Source organism: Oryctolagus cuniculus, chromosome 2 (genome assembly GCF_051225735.1).
Source record: "Oryctolagus cuniculus isolate XC-2025 breed Fujian yellow rabbit chromosome 2, ASM5122573v1, whole genome shotgun sequence".
Classification (NCBI taxonomy): domain Eukaryota; kingdom Metazoa; phylum Chordata; class Mammalia; order Lagomorpha; family Leporidae; genus Oryctolagus; species Oryctolagus cuniculus.
Window position 1 is genome coordinate 192,372,630 of NC_142868.1, and position 18,390 is coordinate 192,391,019.

The following is an 18,390-nucleotide window of genomic DNA, read 5'->3' on the forward strand; positions in this document are numbered from 1 at the left end:
TTAAGATTTCTTTATTTGAAAGGCAGAGTGACAGAGACAGACAGAAAAAAAAGATCTTTTATCTGTTGGTTCACTTCCCAAATGATCACAATGGCTGCAGCTAATCCAGGCTGAAGCAAGGAACCCAAAAATCCATCCGGGTCTCCTATGTCGGTGACAAGGGCCCAAGTACTTGTACGATCTTCTGCTGTTTTCCCAAGTAAGTTAGCTGGGATAAGGATTGGCAGACACACAGCTGAGATTCCAATCAGTGCTGGAGGTGACATGCAGGTGTTGCAAGGAACCATTTAACCACTGCACTGCAGCACTGTCCCCTGACATGTTTCTTGTAATTGACGTGTACATTTGATGCTTGCTGTAGTTCTCACAGTTTGCTGATTTAAGGTAAATATCACCTCCTTTTCTTTCCAGCTGCCTGTGTGAAGGAACTCTGGTGTCCGAACCTGCATTTGGACCCAGGCTAACACCTGAGCTGTTGTTACATTGAGCCCTTAAAAACTTTGGCATGAACATCATCCAGCATACAACCTGGTGATGGGATTGTCTCGGGGAGTACACGCCCCATTGTCCTGTGTCTACCGCATGCTTGGATCTGAGCCCTTTGACTGGATCCGAATCCTAATTCCTCAACTAGGTGTAATTTCACTCGGAATGGATAATGTGGAACTTTCTCGTCCCCTTTCTATCCTCCACCCAAACCATACTGCTCTCAAAAGCAGGTTTCTTACTGCACAGACCCGGGACAATATCTCTCTTGAAAAATCTCATGGCTCACTTGGTTGGTCCTCCACCTGCGGCACCAGCATCCCATATGGGTGCCATGTTCTAGTTCTGGTTGCTCCTCTTCCAGTCCAGCTCTCTGCTGTGGCCCGGGAGGGCAGTGGAGGATGGCCCGAGTGCTTGGGCCCCTTCACCCGCATGGGAGACCAGGAGGAAACACCTGGCTCCTGGCTTCGGATCAGCATAGCTCCGACCGTGGCAGCCATTTGGGGAGTGAACCAACGGAAGGAAGACCTTTCTCTCTGTCTCTCTCTCTCACTGTCTAACTCTATCAGTCTAAATAAATAAATAAATAAATAAATAAATCTCTGGCCTTTTGTCTCAGCTGCTGAATTGTGTGGCCTTAGGAATGCCCTTTTTATCTTCTTTTGCCATCTCTGGTGCTGTCTTCCACAAAATCAGCGAGTCTGCCCAGCCCTCTATCGCCAATGGTTTTATTCTAGTTGATTCTATTCTGAAGATGAAGTAGTTATAAAGAATTGCCAATAGTTTTGTTTGGGGATTGGTACAGGGATAGGTTCAGAAATCTTTCAAGAGTACTACTTTTAACCAACTCAGATGAATAATTGTGGATAATTCATTTTCTATTGCTATAACTCAAGTAATTTGTCTAATAATTTTATTTTCAGTTTTGTAACCACTGCTATAAAAAGGAGTTGAAATCATTTTTTTTTTGTTTCTAAGGAAGAAAATAAGGATGATTTTAAAGGAATGGTATAGTATGTTTGAAAAGAGTGTAAGTTTAACTATATGTGAACCTTGATATTTCCACCTGCCAGTTATGTGGTTTAGTCTCAGCAATCTGCTAGAGAAAAGGGGCTGTGGCTGAGTAATCTCTGAGGTAGATACTACTATTAGACCAGTTTATAGGTGAGAAAACAGGCTCAGCCCAGTTAAGCTGGTAATAGAGGAGCCACCATTTCAACTCCAGGAGACTTACCCAGGACCTTCTCTCTCAGCCACTGGGCTGACCTGCTTCCAGGAAGTTGTAGAAAAGAAGTAGCGGTAGTCAAGGGACCGGAGCCAGTCTAGAGACCCAGAGGGACAGGATGACTATGGAGTCCCGGAGGAACAGCTTGTTCTGTGCTGTTTGCAGAGGATGGCGGAGTCTAAAATAAGAAAGGCTAGGCTGGAAGATGGTAACCTGGTAACGTATGCGAAGGGACCGAGCCCAGTGGGCAGTTTATAATCCAAGGAAATGGCTGCTGAGCTGGGGACCGTGACCCAGCTGAAGGTGTGTAGAGTGATCAGCCAGAAGGTGGAGAAGGCTTCCTTCTGCAGCAGTCTATAGCCCCACTCTAGGCTGACGGAGGTTTGAGATGTTTTAGGGGAGAGCAGGAAGGTTGAGTCAAGGCTGTGTGCTGATTGTGGACTTGTACATGGAGGTGATCAGACAGATGGAGACTTTCTAAGGGCAACTGTTTATTCATGATTAAACTTCGGAATTGAATGTAGAGATTCACTGGAAGTTTTTACTATAATTGATGATATTTTAAGTCAGGTTATTTTAAATTATAGCATATCCCCACCACCTTAGGTTCCCAAGTTTATGCTTTTAATTTGTTCTCCAACTGTCAAAAACTGTGTGGCAAATTGTGCACACGTGTGTACTTTAAAGATTCATTCAGTTCACTTCTGAATTGCTGTCTTTTAAACTTAGAGGGTATAATTCAAGCATAGCAGCTTAACCTGCTGTGCCACAGTGCCAGTCCCAATCTTGTACTTCAGTCTAGCTACAATACTTTTTCTCACTTTATAAATTTACAAGGTTTTAATTTTCCATTAAGAGAGGAAATGTGTAATATTTAGATTATCTGCATGATTGATATATATATATATATATGTATATATGAGAGGGAGAGAGAAAGAATACAAAAAAAAAAAAAACGCAACAAAATGAAACTCAACTGCACATGTCACAAGACACATTTGGAAGAGAACTCGCAGCTGGATTTGTCCAAAGTTGCAAAACACCAGGTGTTTCCACAGCTTGTACATGATGTTAAAAATGTAAAATAAGTGTGTATTGTTCATACAGTGTGCAGTTTACAGATGTGGATCCACATTTAATTCAGAACCAGATTTTTGAAAATAACTGGTAAGCTAATTCTAGAGTCTGTAACAAGAACGATAGGTCTTCAGGTAGTAGAATTCTGAAGCAGTGTCCCCAGGGTTTGAATGGAGTACCCAATCTATGGTACAACATACCTGAGAAAGATTGTTTGCCCTCATGTTAATTGTCATTCAGTTGCCATTTGTGTTAGAAGAATACTCAGAAATTTTGTGTAAAATTTACAGAAAAATTAAGTCATGTAAGCAGAGACTGAATTTACAAAACATTACAAAAATTGTTTGAAAGGCAGAATGACACGGAGAGTCAGAGTTGGAGATCTTCCAGCTGCTTGTTCACTCCCACAAAGCCGCATACCGCTGGCTGAGCCATGCCGAAGTCAAGATCCAGGAACTCCATCTGGGTCTCCCACATGGGTGGCAGTGGCCCAACCACTCGGGCTGTCCTCCACTGCCTTCTCAGGTACATCCACAGGGAGCTGGATCTGAAGTGGAGCAGCCAGGACTCCAACTAGCACTCTGATATGGGATGCTGGTGTTACAAGTGGCAGCTTAACTTGCTGTGCCACAGTGCCTGCCCCCTCATGACATTTGAGGTAATGAGTATGTAGGAGGGGAAAGGATGCAGATGTTGAATTCTAAGTTGTTTTGTTTTGGTGGGGTCAGATTAGGGTTGTTCTCCTATTGCCTGTCTAATTCGGCAATTGGAGACTTTTTTTTTTTTTTTTTTTTTTTGGCAGGCAGAGTGGACAGTGAGAGAGAGACAGAGAGAAAGGTCTTCCTTTTGCCGTCGGTTCACCCTCCAATGGCCGCTGTGGCCGGCAGCGCACTGATCCGAAGCCAGGAGCCAGGTGCTTCTCCTGGTCTCCCATGCGGGTGCAGGGCCCAAGCACTTGGGCCATCCTCCACTGCACTCCAGGGCCATAGAGACATTTTTATAGAAAGAACAGAGAGCAAATTTGTACATTTGGAATTCCAGGACGGGGGCTAGCATTGTGGCACAGCAGGTTAAACTGGTGCTTCGAACACCATCTCTCATCCCCATATCACAGTGCCTGTTTGGCTGCTCCACATGTGATCCAGCTCCGTGCTAGTGTGCCTGGGGAAGCACATCAGATGGACCAAGTACTTGGGCCCTTTTGGAGTTTCCTGGCTCCTGGCTTTGGCCTGGCATAATCTTAGCCCTGTGACCTTTTGGGGAGTGGACTCAGTGGATGGAAGATTTTCTGTTTCTCTGTGTCACTTTCAAGTAAGTAAACATTTGAGGGGAAAAAAAAGCCCCATGTGATCACAGAATTTAAAAAGGCCTCTAGACTCTTTGCAGGTGCTTCTTGGCCTGGAACTGAAAAGGCTTTTGCCACTTTCTTCCCGGGGTACCCCTCAGGTACCCTGTGTTCTACTTTCCTCCATTTCTGATTCATTGTGATTGTAAACTGTAGTTTCTGATGGGACCAGGTAGTTTCTTTTGGGTTGGGACAGAAAAATCAGGGAGAATCTCTCATGTAGTATGACCTTCAAACATCATTCTTTCTGGTAATGCAGCCACCATTATTTTTACTTTCACCCACCCTCCCTCCTTGTGATTCCCACTCATTTTCTTTTTCTGCCTTCCGGCGCTAAGGAAACAGTATAAGGGCATCTCTGTTTCATATTATGATTGTTCAAATTCTTGAAGTAAGCTACTGTTTCCTTCCATACTATTATCTAAACTTTTTGACATAAAGATCTAGAAGAGTAAATCTACCTTAACAACCATGTTTTAATGTAAAAATAAAATAAGTTGCCTAAGTGTGAGCCTCAGTCAGAAGCTTCATTGCAGCTGTAACTTCAGGGCCTCTGCAGGGCTTGTGCTGTCACTAAGGAAGGCAGTGTATCGTTCACCGTAATAAACAGTATCTGAAATCAGTGTAAAAGTGTTTAAATGATATGTATTACTTAATTGCATGGCATGATTATGACTTCCAGATGCATAAATGAAGTATATTTTATATGGGTTCAGGTTGAATCATGATGTATTTAGGCATTAGCTATATTCCATCATAGTATGAAAGCACTTCCAAAAGTGTGTTGAAAAACTAGAATTAAAATATCTTCACTTTGGTACATAATAGTTTTGAAAACCCATGTGTATCCATGGGTAATCTTTTCATAATATGAATTTTCCATGAACTTCCTCAGAATCCCTTGTTTTAGTGGTGATGTTTATCTTCAAACTATAAAAGATATGCTTGCAAATACTGAACATTAAGGTTTTTAAAAAAATTTACAGTAAGAAAATTTAAATCATTATAATGAGTAGTACATTTCTCATGAACTTGGAAATTTTTTGAGATACAGGAATAGTAATGCCTTTTATCTGTAGTTCCACATTTCCTAGTATAGTATAAAATAGATAGATACTCCAAAAGTGGTTGTTTAAATACTTAATATTGGGGCCTGCGCCGTGGCTCACTTGGTTAATCCTCTGCCTGCAGCACCGGCATCCCATATGGGCGCCCAGTTCTAGTCCGGTTGCTCCTCTTCCAGTCCAGCTCTCTGCTGTGGCCCAGGAGTGCAGTGGAGGATGGCCCAAGTCCTTGGGCCCTGCACCCACATGGGAGACCAGGAGGAAGTTACTGGCTCCTGGCTTTGGATCGGTGCAACGCTCCAGCCATGGCGGCCATTTGGGGTGTGAACCAACGGAAGGAAGACCTTTCTGTCTCTCTCTCTCACTGTCTAACTCTATCTGTCAAATAAAAAAAATTAATAAAAAAAAGTTAATTATTATCATATTGGGTGGTTTTCAAACTTTTGATGTCAGTATGCCTTAACATTCATGAAAACTATTGAGGACCCCAAAAAGATTTTGCTTATGTAGGTTTTACCTGCTGATATTTATCATTAGAGGTGAAAAATAAGAAATTAAAAAAATATTCATTTAAAACTAATAATAGACCTGTTATAGGTAGATATATATTGAATAATTTAATGAAAAATAACTATATTTCCAAGATAAACAATTAACAGAGTAGTAGCATTATTTACATTTACTATTTAGCTTAATAGAACATAGCTGTATTATCATATTTATTTCTGTTTTCAATATGTTGTTTTGGCTGATGTAGATGAAGAAGACCCAGCCTCACAGATATGAGGTTGGAAAGGAATGCCCTGAGCTTGTTTCTGTAGCTCTATAAGGCAGCAACAGAGTGGATACTGTAAGGAGACCAGGGAAGGTGGGAACACAGTGGCTTAATTATCAATAGAGACGATGCTGGGCGTGAGCAGTGTGGTGCAGCAGTTAAGCTGCCACATCCCATATTGGAGTCCCTGGTTCAAATCCTGACAGCTCATTTCAGATCCAGCTTTCTGCTGATGCATGTCCTGGGAGGCAGCAGATGATGGCTCAGGTACCTGAGTCCTTGAAACCCATGTGGGAAGCCCAGGTGGAGTTCCTGGCTCCTGGGTATTGCAGGCATATGTGGAGGGGACAATGGATAGAAGAGATATCTCTCTCTCTCTACCTTTCAAATAATTAAGCAGTTTTTAGAATAAAGGATATTTTAAGAGAAGATTATCTAGATAAAAGATTCTCAACATTTTTTCTTTTCCAGTGCAGAGTGGTAATGTGTTCCATCGTACTCAGCGGTTTACAACTGCAGTGAGTCACAAATGTCATTAGTGCCAAATATCCAAGTCTCAACAGCTGTGGTTTGTCTGTCAGTTGTTCTCCTTGTAAAAATGATGCTTTAGCTCATTGTTCAAACAATTGTATACTTCTTTGTGCAGTAAAGTACTTTATGCATAAGTTGCATATGTTCACAAAGAATGTCAAAACACTCAGTTGAACTTTTCCAGGATATCAGATCAGTCTGATTGTCTAGGGATTGATTAGGCCAGTCTCCCATCAAGAGGTTAACTGTATAGCATGTGTTTGCATTTGAAGAAAGAGAATTCACCCTTTCATACTGTGTCTTCCCTCAGAGATGGACTTGTTCTACTTATCCCTGTCTGAAGTCTCCATACCTTCCTGCCAAGTGCACAGACAGATCTGCAGAGTACACACACATTGTTAGAAGGGCTGAAGGGCTGCCTCCTATTTGTGCATCCAAAGAAGTGGCTCCTAGCTTAGTACTTCCCAGTAGAACTACAATGCAAACCACATTTGGGGCTTGAAATAATCTTGTTGGCATGTTAAAAAATAAAATAAGTTGTCCTAACATGATCAAAATAAAATTTCTTAAAGGTATACTTTATATGTTTTTTGTTTATTTTATTTAAGGTAAGCAAACTTCATGTATTTCATGTATATAAATTTAGGAACATAGTGATTCTTCCCACCCTACCTTCCCTCTCACCTGCATGCCCACCCTTCTTCCTCCTCCCTTTCTTATTCCCATTCTTATTTTTTACAAAGATCCATTTTAAGTTAACTTTCTACTTATAAGATTAATGCTACACTAAGTAAAGTATAAAGAAAAAAGAAAAAAAGCCATTGTTCCTCAACAGATGAGAGAAGGGCTGTTCAGAATCATTGCATTGCAAAGTGACAATTTTACTCCTATATATTACCTTTTAAGTGCTCTGTTAGTTACCAGAGATCAAAGAGAAAATATGGTATTTGTCTTTTGGTGACTGGCTTATTTCACTGAGTATAATGGATTCCAGATGCATCCATTTTGTTGCAAATGACAAGATTTCATTTTTTTTACCACTGTGTAGTACAAAACAGTGTATATATACCATAATTTCTGTATCCCATCAACAGCTGATGGACATCTGGGTTAATTCCATATTTTAGCTATTGTGAATTGAGCTGCAATAAATATGGGGGTGTAAATCACTCTTTCATATGCTGATTTCATTCCCCTTGGGCAAATTCCCAGGAGTGGGATGGCTGGGTCATATGGTAGGTCTATATTCAAATTTCTGAGCTGTCTCCATACTGTCTTCCACAGTGACTATACCAGTTTATATTCCCACCAGCAGTGGGTTAGGGTATCTTTTTCCCTACATTCTCTCCAGCATTTGTTGTTGATTTCTGTATGAGAGCTCTTCTAATGGGGGTGAGGTGAAACCTCATTGTGGTTCTGATTTGCATTTCCCTGATCCTGAGCATTTTTAAAATGTCTGTTGACCATTTGAATTTCCTCTTTTGAAAAATGCCTGTGCAAGTCCTTTGCCCATTTCTAAACTGAATTGTTTGTTTTGTTGTTATTGAGTTTCTTGAGCTCGTTAGAGATTCTGGATGTTAATCCTTTATCTGTTGCATAGTCTGCCAATATTTTCTCCCATTCTGTCTATTGCCTCTTCACTTTGTTGAGTGTTTCTTTTCCAGTGCAGAAGCTTCTCAGCTTGATGTAATCTTGTTTGTCAATTTTAGCTTTGAGTGCCTGTGCTTCTGCTTTTTTATGTTTGTAACCAAGTGTATACATATCAACTCAAGTTCTAATTACTCTCAAATGCTCCGTAGTAACATGAACATAATAGACAGATTTGCTTTCCTGGAGCAAAAGCCTGAGCTTTCTCCATGAATGTTTACCACTGGAAGGACAAGAGTAGCATAAGAGTGTGATTTTGTTGCAGTCTGATAGTCTTCAGGGAGAGAGATAGGCATCTACATTCAGTTTCTTTTCCAAGTGTCATTTATCATTATTTCTCACCTGAAAAGAAGGAGATGAAAAGCAAGGTAGTACTTACCTTCTTGGGACCCACATGGGAAGCTTCTGTCTTTATGAGCCGAGGTGAGAACTCCAAAGAAAGAGAAAATGGTTCCTCCCTCACCACTGTACATGGCATACAATGTAATAGTAACAGCTGGTATTCATTGTTTACCTACGTACCAGGCACTGACTTGGCACTTTATCTCTAGTCATTGTCATAACAACCCTACAACATTGGTGTTGTAATCTCCATTGGGAGGTGTGTGACCCAAGATTGGAGGTTAAGCAGTTTATTTAAAATCAGGAGTAAGTTAGTTGTTGAGCCAGAGTTCCAGTCCTGGTCTGATCTACTCAGGTGTTAAAGGTCTTCAAGAAATGATCATTTATTTCTTCTTTAAACAGGCTCCTACTCTGTTCTGAGTCTACCTGTTCATTTATTGAATATATTTATTTATTTATTCTCTTACAAGTTATCCATATCCACCTGTTCATTTTGCCCTCCTTTCTGTAACAGCAGAAATGTAGCTGCTTCTACCTCAGCATGACTACTCTTTGTGTAATGGGTTAAAATACCATGTATCCTCCCAGACTTCTCATCTCCGTTTCTTCTTTACTTCTCAAATAACGTGAGTCTATGTGTTCTAATCACCTTCTCCTTGATATTATTTATTTTAATTGTTCCTCCTAAAAATATATTCAGTTGCTGAAGCAACATGAATTTATTGTCTTGCACTTCTGTAGATTGAATGTAAGACAAGGGTTTCACTGGGCTAAAATCGAAGAGTGATTAAGGTTGTGTTGCTCCCTGGAAGCTCCAGGGGAAAATCCACTTCTTTGTTTTTTCCAGTGTCTACAGGTTGCCCTCTTTCCTAAGATAATGGCCTCTCTCCTCCATCTTATCAACCATCAGGATTAAGACTCTCTGACTACTCTGTCTCCACATCTTTATGACAAAGCCAAGAAAAGTCCTCCATTTTTAAGGATACAGGTGATTAGATTAGGTCTACTGGGATAATCCAGGATTATCTCCTGACTCAGGATCCATGCCCTTGGTCATATCTGCAAGTCCTTTTGTATGTAAAGCAACATTTTCCCAGATTACAGGGATGAACACTATGGGGGTCTTTGGATGCAATAATTCGACCCATCTATACTTCAACATATGATAAGGTTTTAGAGGCTTTATAGGTTTTAGAGGCTTTATAAGTTTCATAAGGCTTTATAAAAGAACTGTAGTTAAGACCAAAATAGAAAAATGGTCAAAATAATTGATTCATCAAAGGTGAAATGTACTATCATACATACATACATTTTTCATATAAATAAGTAGATTTTAGTTTATTCAAGTTATAAAATTTTTACTTTCTTGTGAATGAAACTTTTTATAATTATCACATTGATACTTACCAATGATTATATATGAAGGAAGATCTTTTGATATTCATCATCATTTTTAAAATGTTAAAGATATATGAGTATATTTCAAAGATCTCATGGAAAATGAAATTAAAATATATTTATTTTGGCATAAAAATACATGCAGAATGTCTTCAAAAAGATCACAGAAAATTCATATTATAAAAAAACTATGCATAGATTTCAAAATTGTTTGCATTAAAATAAACTGACCTTTTAATTCTATTTTTCCATGAACTCTTTGAAATACCCACTTATGTCTAATTCACACTTGTCTTAAGGCACAAGATTTCCAAAACTCCTATTTCTAAATGGAAAGTGAAACAATTGTATATTAACCTGTTTTCCTCCTAAATTTTATGGTGATTTTTGTTGCTGTTATATATACTGATCTCAACTATGAAAGTATTATATTAATATTTTATCAGGGTTACAAGATAACTGTTAAATCCTAACTTTCTAAATCTTGAAATTAGTGTTTTGGCTGTTGATCTCTGGATTTGGTTTAGTAATCGTTTGACTCCTGATTCTGAACTAATTGAGTTTAATTTGCTCCGAACACTTCCCAGAAACGTTTATTTGAGGACCTTTGCATTGCGGTCATTCTAAGAGCTGTAAACAAGTAGGAGGTGGCTGCCATGCTTGCCTGTGTGCACGATGCCGCACAGCCAATAGACAGTAATTTAATGAAAGAAGTTCTTTTTTTTTTTTTTTTTTTTTTTTGGACAGGCAGAGTGGATAGTGAGAGACCGAGAGAAAGGTCTTCCTTTTTTTGCCTTTGGTTCACCCTCCAATGGCCGCCACGGCTGGTGTGCTGCGGCCGGCGCACCACGCTGATCTGAAGGCAGGAGCCAGGTGCTTCTCCTGGTCTCCCATGGGGTGCAGGGCCCAAGTACTTGGGCCATCCTCCACTGTACTCCCTGGCCACAGCAGAGAGCTGGCCTGGAAGAGGAGCAACTGGGACAGAATTCGGTGCCCCGACCGGGACTAGAACCCGGTGTGCCGGCACCGCTAGGTGGAGGATTAGCCTAGTGAGCCGCGGCGCCGGCCTTGAAAGAAGTTCTGTTTGAGAGTAGTAATAGGTGCTATGTGCACAAAGAAGAGATATACAATACATATTTATTGATCGGCTTCTATGTGCAGGCATTTATTTGTTACTAATATTGCCTGATACTGTTTGTTTCAAGATTTTAAAATGGGCAGTGTTTCCCACTCCCATCTGACCTTCAGCTGGACTGTGTGTATCATATTGTAAACAGTATCTTTCCATCTCTGTAACTGAATACCTTTGCTTTTAAAGGAACTGTTTTCTGCTGTTTTCCAAGGCGAGAGTTTCGTCTGATAGGCGTATCTTGTCTTGACAAACATGACAAAAGCTGGAGCTTAGCTGATAAGCATGGAGGAGCAAAGCTGTAAAAGGATTGTTCTTTCCAACATACTGCCAAAGCACAGAGTACAGAGGAGCAGGCAGGGAGCTTGAAGGGCGTTAAATACAGCTTTGAAACTTGATATATAATATATCTCACTCCTAATAGATGTGAAATATAAACAATCCTAAGAAAAATGAGCTTTTTACGAGAATTTGAGGAAAGGAAAGCTCTTTTATTTGTATTATATGCTCTAAAGAAGTCGATTATTTGTCATACTTGCCGCCCCCCCCTTCCCATTTATTAAAGGCAAAAAAAAAAAAAATCTGTAAATTCCTACATGATTTCTGAGTTTTCCTATTTGGTTTAGGATCTTCCTTTTTTTTCAAGCTTCATGATTGCTTAGTTTTTTCATTCACTGAACAAATATTTATTGATTGCTGGTGTAAGTATTCTCTAAAGTGACCTTCTGTGGTCTCTGCCTCCTCCTATAATCCTTTATGTGATCTCTGTCCTAGAATGTGGCTGAACTTACAGATTTGCCTCTGTCCAATAAAATACAGGAAACATGGTATGATGTCACTTCCAAAATTAGGTTACAAATTGGGCATCCTCCTCTGTCACTCTCTTGGATCATTCTCTCTGGGGGAATCTAGCTGCCAGGTACGTAAAAAGACCCATATGACCAGAGGCCAGGTTTGCTCACAACTATGTGAATAAGTGTGCAAATGTGTCTCTTTCTTCTTCCCCACTTAGTCCTCTTGATACCGTTCTGCTTATTAATCATTTCCAATATCAATAAGCTTGTGGGCTCTTGCCACTGGCTCAGACTGGCTCAAATAGACCAGACAACATGGTTAAGTTTTAAGGATTTCATTCAGTGAGAGAAATGTGCAGGAGAGTGAGGGCTTTATTTAGGGGAGAAAGAGAAGTCTAGAAGCTAAGTTGGGTCCATACCAGGCAGAGAGCAGGCCAGGAGCGAGCCCCGTGGAACAAGCATGCAGGCAGGAAGGCAGAGAGCAGGTGGTCGGAAGGTGTGGGGTACCATGGGCAGCAAGTGCAGCAAGGGCAATAAGGGCGACAAACGGGAGGGGCCCACCATGTGCCAGGCCTTTTGTCCACTTCCAAGGGGAGTTACTGCGAAGCCTGATGGTCAGGTGGGCGTACGGGTAGGCTCAGGTAGGGACATGAGATCACACTGGAGCATGGTGAAGGCGTGGTCTTCCAGCCAACAAATCTAATCTAATGTATCCTATCTGCCTGCCTACATCACTCTGATGGAACTATAGCCCTGACCAGTGGTTTGATTGTAACCTTGTTAGAGACTTTAATCCACTTAACTAAGCCATGCCCAGATTCAGGATTTACAGGAACTTTGAAGTAATTTTGGATATTTTGTTAGATAACAGTGGATAACCAACCTTCTATGCATCAGGAGTGTTCTCATTGCTAGTTGTATAGCACTAAACAGGACAGACAGATACCTGTGATCCTTGGGAGCTTACACCAGGAAGAAATGGAAACTAAACAAAATGATGACGGTCGGACGTGTGAAATAGCAATAAATACAAGTGAAGAATAAACCTAGGAAAAACAGAGAGTGTGGGGCAGCAGGAGTGCTGCAGTTTAAACTAAGATGGTCAGAGAAGGCTATTTGGTGATCAGAGGGACAGTGGAATAGGTACTGAAGAGTCCCTGCAGGGGGCATGCTGGGATTGTTTGAGGAACACAAAGACCAGTGTGGCCGAAGTAGAATGAGAAGGAAGAGTCATGGGAAGTGAGATCAGGTCATGGTGATACTCAAAGGAGGGGCCCGCCTGGCAGGGGCCTTGTGTGAGTGAGAAGCCACTGAGAGCTGAGATCTGAGCGCACATTTTCACAGGATCATTGCACCACTGTGCTGGAACACCATGCGAAGTAATGGCGGGAGGAGTAGGCTGCTTAAGAGGCAGTTGCAGTCATCTCAGTAGAAGATGCAGGTGTTTGGGTTAGAAGGGTAGCAGTGAAAACTACAAGGAATGTGGCCAAAATCTGGAGAGAGACGAGGGGGCGGCTGTTGGAGTTGAGGTGGGCACTAAAATCGATACAGCTTTTTGGAGGATGTCACCTTTGGGTAAGATAAGTGGACTTCTCTTGTGATATTTTGCAACTACTTTCATTTTGTAATTATTTCAAAATAGATTTTTTTTCCCTTAAGATTGTTGTGGTTTTAAGTATTCACGTGAAATTGTGGACAGGCATCTTATGATTTGAAGTTCAGCAGAGAAGCAGGAGCTATCAAGAAAACAACTGGGAATTTCCAGTACACAGAGAATAGTCAAAACTAGGATGCTGGATAAAATTCCCAGGATGAGGGCTGGGGTTGTGGCACAGTGGGTTAAGCTGCTTCTCGAAACTCCAGCATCCCAGAAGAGCACTTGTTTGAGTTCCAGCTGCCCCATTTCTGATCCAGTTCCATGCTAATACACCTGGGAAAGCAGCAGAAGTTGGCCTGAGTACTTGGGCTCCTGCCATCCACATGTGAGACCCGATTGGAGTTCCAGGCTCCTGGCTTTGGTGTGGCTCAACCCTGGTTGTTGTGGCCATCTGGGAAATGAAGCAGCAGAGCTCACTCGCTCACTCGCTCACTCACTCGCTCTCTTTGAATAAAATAAAATCTTTAAAAAACAAATTCCCAAGGCAGGAAGTGGGGGGAAAGGAGAGTGCATGGGAGATGAAACCCTGGGGAACTCCAAAATTAAGAACCGAGGGTGAGGGGAACCAACCAAGACTGACAGCAGTACTTTAAGGTTTTTAAAAATGCTGCATATGTGACAATTTCAAACATTAACAGGAAAAACTTAGTCAATGAAAATAATGACATAAGAAGGAGAGGGGAGAACTGTTTTGTGTTTGCTGACAATGGATGAGCCAGAAAGGCAGAAGGAGTGGTTGGCTTTCCGTAGGATCCCTGTGGGTTTTCCAGGACAGCAGGAGGGAGGTGGAGCTGATGGACACACAGGCAAGCAGGTGGGGAAGGAATTGGAAGAGATTCTTCTCTCTAAGCCAATGAGGAAGCGAAGAAAGAAAATAGCTTAGTGTGATTGGAAAGGAGGTAGGTAGTGCTGGAGATTAAAAGAGAAAATACAAAGTGGTCATTCAGGAAAGTTGGAAGTGGATAGGGAAAAATGTCATAAGGCTGCTGGGTCCCTGTAAGAGCATCCCCGTGAGTGCCTCTACCAGTTTTTAGCTGTAGCCCTTCTTAGGAGCTCTCGAAGTGTCAGCAAATCTCGGAATCTTCATGCTGTGGACAAATCTGCCTCTGCCTTTTATCCTCCACTTCTGCCCAGATGCCTCTTTTTATCCTGATTCAGATTCACTTGCACGTTAAAACATGTATTAGGATTTTCCCTTTTAAGTCCAGGCTTTTCTAGAGTATAAAGCACAAATATTGGGACTCTTTACCTCAATTCACTTAATAGTAGTATAGTGATTTGAATCATGCATTTGCCATGGTCAGTATTAAAGTTAGTATTTGCTACTTTTTTATGTTAAGGTTGCTGCTATTAATGTTACTGAGCCCTATGTTATTCCTATGAAGATAACCAAAAACAAATTTGAGAAAGGGTTTCTATTTCCAGTGGATTGACAGTCTTGGGATACCAGGCAAGCACTCACAAAAACAAAGCAAGAAATAGAAGACAGCCTGAAAGTGAACACTGAATTTGAGGATTATAATTTTCCTGTAGAATAAGTCATTTGATGTTTGCAGATATCTTGTGAAGATGTTTATCAAACCAGATTATTAGAGGGTGATTGCCCAAAGTTTAATAATCAGGAAGTGTCCAGTCTCTGTTTGAAACCCATATCTCCTAAATCTATGCTTGATATTGATTGTATGACTCTATTCTGCTTTAGGAACTGCAAGGAGGAGGGGCACTGTATCTTGAAATAACCATGCAGATAAAGTCCAGAATATAATTTAATGTTCTGTACAGTCACAAGCCCATAAGAAGTCCTACCCTTGTTAAGTTGGAAAGTTCATTTGGTCCAAATATTAAGAGTCTCCCAGAGATAAGAAATTGAGTTTGAATGTGATGTGGACAGGAAACCAGAAGCAAATGCCCACATGTGAATGGTGATATGACATGGAGAAATGGCAATTAGAGGATAGGGAAGAGAAGTAATTTGGGTGTGTTTAGTTGTGCCAGATGCTGGCCATGCAATACCTCATGAACTTCATAACAACCGTGCTGCATGGATGATGCCATCCTTATTTTTTTGATCAGGAACATTCAGGGTCTTTTCTGAAGCCACAAGCACGTTAGTGACAGAGCCCAGATTTGCACAGAAATCTGTCATATTCTGAAACCTTTTTCCAAACATGCTGTTTATATACAGACTTTAGCTCTGTTCTACAAATTTGAACATTCTCATGCATTATACCATAAATGATCTGACTTACAGCTGATAGCAATGTGTGTGTTGTAGAGGCTAGCAGGGCAGCTGAGGAACGGGCATAAAAAACAGGGAGCTGGGCTAGCACTATGGTGTAGGTTAAGCCTCCACCTGCAGTGCTGGCATCCCATATGGGTGCTGGTTCGAGTCCTAGCTGCTCCACTTCTGATCAGCTCCCTGCCAATGTGCATGGAAAAGCAGCGGCAGATGGCCCAAGTGCTTGGGTCCCTGCACTCACATGGGAGACCTGGAAGAAGCCCCTGGCTCCTGGCTTCGGCCAAGCTCAGCCCTGGCCATTGGGGCTATTTGGGGAATTAACCAGTAGTTGGAAGATCTCTCTCTCCCTCTCCCTCCCTCTTCTTTCTCTGTATTTCTGCCTTTCAAATAAATAAACAAATCTTTAAGAAAAACACAAAACTAGAGAAAAGAAACATGGAGGTAAGGTGATATGGCTTTCTGGCGCCAGCAACCTGGAAATGGGTAAATGCAGACAGCACTTGAAAGGATACGTTGGCATGACGTGGCCATCAGCCTGAGACTCCCCAGCTCTGCATAGATCTTATGTGAGTGCACGCACAGTCCAGAAGAAACTTGTGGCTTTGTGTGTTAGAGTCAGCAGCAAGTGCAAGTGCAAGCTGAGACTGAGCAAAGCACAGTCACACTTTGGTCTCTCTTAGGGCAGATGTACCAGTGTACTCCGCGCTTTGGAATTATGTGGTAATGTGATAATTTGGTTCTTTCGGGCTATGAGAATCCCACACGCTCTAGTCATTGGCTTAATGGGATGTTTTTAGCAGAAGTAGTACATCAGTATGAAGGATGTGAGTGGGAGGAAACCATCTCAGCGAGCGGGGCTTCCCAGAAGCTAATGGAGAATGGCATGGAGCAGCTGTCCCTCTCTCCCCTCCGCCATCACGTTCACATTTCGCAAGAGAGGGAGTGCTTTCATTTCGGTTGTGGGGTACTCTGGAGTGCAGCCACTTCCCAGCCTTTCACTGCAGTCCTAGTTCCCGGTCCCGTCAGCTGTGATTGCGTTATGAAGGATTTTGTGGCTAAGTAGGTGACCTGTTTGTAACAGGCTCCTGCTGCCTCCTGAGAAGGGGACTGTGGCTGTGACATTCATTCTCAGTATCATCCCCTGTAGAAGGAGGCTGAGAATCGGCCCCTCTGTCTCTGTCAGTGTCACCTCCTATTAACAAGGGAACTGATGTTTCCAAAAGCCCATCCTAGTCGCCCTGCTGTACCTGATAGGCAAGTAGTTCAGAGTGTTTCCTCCACCTCCCACTCCGTATCCTTCCTTCCTGCCAGTACTACAAAGCAGGGGAGAGAATATTTACTGTTCTATCCAGTGAATTGCTGCACCAGTCTTATGAAGTAAATAAGATACAAAAATTAAGTCCCAAGGACGCCCCAGTGTTTCCTGAGCTACAAGCGACAAAGTCAGGATTCACACCCGGTCTCTGAAGCAGTCTCCGAAGCCCTGCTTTCAGGAGCTTCCTTGCCCGAGAAATTCGGCTGCAAAAGCCCTTCTGGGGTGATTGTGATGGTTGGCCTGACTGCAAGCTGGAAACTCATTCCATGTTTGTGCTTGAAAATGGATTGGCCGCGGTAATAATTTAGTAGGAAGATTGAAAATTGGCCAGAAGACCATGTGCGCTGTAGCATCATAAAGGCCAATGGCTGCTGTCTCGGAGGCGCAGCTGGCGGGGTGCTGAGCTGTTGGTGTATTTCCGTGGCCCTCGCTTGCCTCTTGGGAAGCAGGCTGGGAGAATAGGCCTCTCCTTCCTGGGAGGATGTGGGTTCCAGATGTAGAGGCTGCGTAAATCGTGTAGAAGACAGGAATAACTGAATGATCTCGGGACAATGCACAGCAGATCTTCAAGCCTATTTTGACACGGAGAAGGCCATGGGGAAAAGGAGTCTGAAATTCACCTTCCTGAGATGCTCATCTCTCTCCAGCAGCCTTCCCGGCGCAGCAGCTGCCTCGATTAGTGACGAGGATGCCCTTGCCTCCTCCGTTCTTTGTGCATCCTGTGAACTCCCTTTCAAACTTATACACAGATTTGTCTCCTGACTGCTATTGTATAAATACATTCAGGAGCCTGTGCACCAAAGGAGTTCATAATAAAAAGCCATGCCCTCTCCTCTCAGCCAGCGCTGCTGTCAAGTGCTGGTCCCCATAGGAAGATCCCACATGATGGGCTGGCAGTGGTTTTAGCCAGGTCACGACACTGTTAGGTTTTCAGTTTAGGAAGCTCATCTCAGGGGTGATTAGAGAAAGGAAGAGAAGGCAGCAGCTGGAGACAGGGAAGCTCCCAGTGTGCTAACTGTTGACGGGACGGGTGATGGTGGGCCTGGCAAAGGCCTCGGCACTGACTGCCCCGGATGTGTGGTCATTACAGCAGGGTGGGCACATGTGCTTTCTGTACTTGTCTCGTAGTGCAGTTTGACAAACATCCTTTGAGGAAGTATTACCGACTCTTCTTAGCCTTTTGTTCATTACGTCACCTATGAAAGTTGCACAGTCCCAGTCTGACCATTTAATGTCCAGTACACCTGGTCTGATGAGGGGTTTTCATGCCACTTGCATGTGTAAAAGGCTGTGAGAGATGATGCCACTTGGTCATCAGCTGTTAGAAATTCTCATGAGGCAAATAGGGGAAAACAGTGATACATTA

The 18,390-nt window shown here is 42.3% G+C and overlaps 1 protein-coding gene across 2 annotated transcripts in view; it reads left to right on the top strand.

Annotated features, from left to right (window-relative positions):
- NBAS (NBAS subunit of NRZ tethering complex) overlaps nt 1-18,390 on the top strand; it is a 459,817-nt gene that overhangs the window by 326,349 nt on the left and 115,078 nt on the right. The window lies entirely within an intron of this gene.